Source organism: Corvus kubaryi, unplaced genomic scaffold (genome assembly GCF_017639235.1).
Source record: "Corvus kubaryi isolate FWS band 111438036 unplaced genomic scaffold, C.kubaryi_AGA036_p1.0 split3-37304, whole genome shotgun sequence".
Lineage (NCBI taxonomy): Eukaryota > Metazoa > Chordata > Aves > Passeriformes > Corvidae > Corvus > Corvus kubaryi.
Window position 1 is genome coordinate 2203760 of NW_024582087.1, and position 4198 is coordinate 2207957.

The 4198-nt window shown below is 49.8% G+C and overlaps 1 protein-coding gene across 5 annotated transcripts in view; it reads right to left on the bottom strand.

Annotated features, from left to right (window-relative positions):
* Positions 1-495: 495 nt before the first annotated feature.
* Positions 496-4198, bottom strand: part of CSMD2 (CUB and Sushi multiple domains 2) — a 338283-nt gene continuing 334580 nt past the window's right edge. For all 5 annotated transcript variants that reach the window (XM_042015480.1, XM_042015478.1, XM_042015482.1 and 2 more), the window contains one exon: positions 496-3384. The gene's annotated coding sequence lies outside the window, so the exon portion shown is untranslated. The remainder of the gene's footprint in view (positions 3385-4198) is intronic.

Consider the following 4198-nt stretch of genomic DNA (forward strand, 5'->3'; position numbering starts at 1 on the left):
GAAAAGGGGGAAAAATTCTGCCTTTAGAGAGGATTTGCCTGAATTTGCCCCATTTTTGAAACCAAGGAGCCGGAAAAGCCGGGAATCTCCATCCCAGCGCACACCCAGGAAACGCCGGGATGAACCTTCGGGAATGGACACAAGAAGCACCAGGGGGGGCTGTAAGGAAAAGCAATGCAAAAATCCAGATTTTTTTATTATTCGGAAGATCCAAAATCGAAAATAGCTTTGAAATTCCGCAGGGAGCGCCGGGAACACACGGAAAAGCCTCATATACAGAGACAGATAAATAAAAGGGGAATTCTGCAGACAAGCCGGAGGGGGTGGAGAGATTCCATATGTACATTTTCATGGGAACCATTTATACACTTTATTACATTTACAAAAAAAAAAAAAAAAAAAAAAAAAAGCGGATTTTTGTTTTCCCCCACTACTTTTCCTTGTTTTTTCCTAGGATAATGAAAAAAAAAAATTTACATTTTTGTGGTTTTTTTCTTTTTTTTTTTTTTTAGCTGTACAAACTTTTAATTAATAAAAATATATCTCTGTACAAAAGAGGGATTGAGCTTTTTTTGGGGTTTTTAATATATTTTTTCCCTTTTTTTCCTAGTTTTTTTCCTTTTTTTTCCCCTTTTTTTTTCCTTTTTCCCCCCCTTTTTTTTTTCCATATATTTTTTTCTTTTTTTCCCCCCCTTTTTTTCCCGTATTTTTTCCGTAATTTTTTTACCATATGCAAGTCCTCTGGGCAAAAGGATGGAGAGAATGGCATGGAAGAGATCCCAGCCAGCTCGCAAAAAAACCCGGGATAAATCCCTTTCCCACTTCCTGGGCACCAGCAGGAAAAGGGAATTCATGGATCCAAAGCAGCAAATTCCATCGAAGTCGAGCTCCCCCCTCTCCCTGCTTGGGTGGTTTGAAATATTTTGGATTTATCTGACACTCCTGGATGGGATTTTCTCCTGGTTTTTCCATGGAATGAGCGGGAGTCGGGTGTGGGAAGCCAATGTGTGTTTGTGCATCACATGGAGCAGCCAGGAGAGGATTCCCTGGAATCTGGACAGGAAGCTGGAAGGATCCAGGCTCTGCTTCCAAGGATTCCTGGGAGTTTTGGGCCCTGGAATTGGGATGGGGACACGGCAGAGCAGGAGCAGAGCTCGGGGTGGGTTTGGCTGTGGGGTTTTTAGGGATAACGGAGCTTGGAAAAGCCCAGGGATGGGCCAGGAGAGCAGGGCTGGAGGCAGGGTGGGATCCAAGGAATCCAGGGGGTTATCCCAGCCTTGTTCCAGCATGGAATGATGGAGAGAGGACAACAGAAAAAGGGGAATATTCCCTTCTTGTCCCTCTGGGATTTGCCTCCCATGAGCTGGGAGGGACAGACACCATCCCAGGCCATCTGCCCGTGGAATTCAGCCCGGGAATCCTCTCCAGCTGGGAGCACACCTGACTCCAGCGTGTCCAAATCCATGTGGGAGCACTTCCCTGACTCCTGCCCACGCTGGATCAGGGCTCTGGCTCCGGCTCCCACTTCCCAGGGAGAAATCAGAGCACCTTTGTGGGATTTTTGGGAGCAGAGGTGGCATTTTTTTGGGAATTCTGCTCCCTCTGGGAGAGCCGAAGGAGAGCCAGGAGTAAGAAAAATAAAATATTTCCGTATTTCCACCCAGAAAATCAAGGATAACCCAACAACAAATCCCAAATTATCCCATGGTTTTCAGCAGGCAGAACCGCAGGGAGGGGAAATCCAGGCTGGAATAGGAGCATGGATGGAAAACCCCATTCCAAAGGGTTCATCCGGATTTCCCTTGGAGCCTCCTGGACTCAGTGACCTGGGAATGGCACTTCAGCCTCCCCTGATCCTAAAAAAAGCGACTCCAAGCAAACCCTGGATCCCGAGGTGCAGCTCTGCTCCCCTGGGATGGCAGGGAAATTCCAGGCTGCCTTCCCTGCTCCCACAAAATCCCAGGAAACCTCGGTGCCCCTGGGAAATAACGGGAGCAGCTCAGGATGGGAATCACAACTCCTCCTGCGCTGCCATTTGGAGGATCTGTCTGGAAAGGGGAAAAGGATTTGGGAAGTTTTTGGGGGAATTTGTGTTTGTTGAGCTCTTTGGAGAGGTTTTTTTGTCCCTTTGGATATTCCTGTCCCTCCTGGAATCATCTGGATTCCTGATCAGGGATTTGGGCCCAGCTCAAATCAGGGGGAGATGTTTCCTTCCCATCCCTGAGAGCTGGAAAATCCAGCCAGGGGCAGGAAAAACCCAGCCAGGAATGGCCAAAGGAGAATCAAACCACGGGAAAGAAGGGAAAAGTTTCCCAGATTTTGGGAAGGTCCCATTTGGAAACTCCTCCCGGGGTGGAAAATCCTACAAAAAATAACCCAGAAACCCAAATTCGGACAAACAAATCCTCGTCCTGTCCCAGCCAGGGGATTTCCACCAATCCAGCCAGGAATGCCCAAAGGAAAATGAAACAGGGAAGAGGGGAAAAGCTTTGGGAAGCTTTTCCCGAGTTTTGGGACGGTTCCATTTGGAAACTCTTCCTGGGGTAGAAAAACCAACAAAGAAATAACCCAGAAATCCAAATACGGACAAACAAATCCTTGTCCTGGATCCAGGGGACTTCCATGAATCCAGCCAGGAATGCCCAAAGGAAAATGAAACACAGGGAAGAGGGGGAAGCTTCCCAAGTTTTACTTGGAGAGGCCCCATTTGAAAATCCTTCCTCTGCTCAAGCCCTGGGGTGGAAAATCCTACAAAAAATTAACCCAGAAACCCAAATCCTCATCCTGTCCCATCCAGGTGTTTTCCACGAATCCAGCCAGGAATGCCCAAAGGAAAACAAAACACAGGGAAGAGGGGAAGAGCTTTGGGAAGCTTTTCCCAAGTTTTGGGAAGGTTCCATTTGGAAACTCCTCCCCTTGCTCAAGCCCTGGGGTAGAAAATCCTATAAAAAAAGAACCCCAGAAACCCAACCCCAAATCCTCATCCTGCCCCATCCAGGTGTTTTCCATGAATCCAGCACCTTGTGCACAACCTCTTTGTTGCCCGAGCTCTTCCCGAAGTTTGGGGGGCAGCTGGAAGGACCCCCCCCAGCTCCTTCCAGGACCACTGGGAGCAGCTTGGGAAAGCCTTCCCACCACTTCCAGGCCCTCCCTTCCCGAGGGCTTGGAGCGGGGCTGGGAGCCGCCGGCAGGGCGGGAGCCGGAGCAGAACCTTTGGCTTGGGGATCCAGCGGGATGGAGGAGGCGGATCCAGCAGCCCCTCGGGAATTCCAGGGAGCTGCAGCAGCTTCTCCGCGGCCTTGGCAGGAGCAGGGGGATGGGGAGGGGATGGATGGATGGATGGTGAGCTGGGATAATCATCCACTGGACACCGAGCCTGGGAATCTGGGATGGACACAGGGAAAACAAAGAGTAGCTTGTGACACAGGGAAATTCAGGAAAGCGGCTTTGTTATCCTGAAATTGGAATATTCCAGTCTGGAAGGGCTCTACAATCCACAGGGAACTTTTGATTGCTTGAACCTTGTAAATCCCAGATTCCTGTGCAAAATTCCCTGTCTGGAATCACCCAGGGAAGGATCCCTCTTGAAGATCTGTTTTTCCTTCCCATCTCTCCCTGCAGTAAAACTTTAAAACCCCAGATTCCTGTGCAAAACTCCCTGTCTGGAGTCACCCAGGGAAGGATTCCTCTTCAAATCCCATTTTTTCCTGTTCCCACCTCAGGTTTGTTGGGATTTCCTTGGCCACTGACCAGGGCCTGGTTTGGGGAAGGCCCTGGGCAGAGCTGATCCCACAGAAGGGATCCACAGGGATCCCTGGATCTGAGCTTGGAAAAGGCCTTGGAGATCATCGAGTCCAACACTTGTCAGCAGCCCACGGCACCGAGTGCCACATCCAGGCTTTCCTTGGACACTTCCATGGATGGCGACTCCAAACCTCCCTGGGCTGCCCATTCCGATGTCCAACCACCCCTTCTGGGAATAAACTCATCCTGATTTCCATCCTGAACCTCCCCTGGGACAGCTTAAGGCTGCCTCTTGTCCTACCAAGCCTCAAATCCAGCTCCTGGCCCTGCAGGGACATTCCAAGATCCACAAGATCCCTTGGGCAATCCTGAGCCTCCCATGAGCACTGATCCCACTGAGCTAAAAGAAAGTGGGATATTGGGAAGAAATTCCTCCTGATTTCCAGCCTAAAAC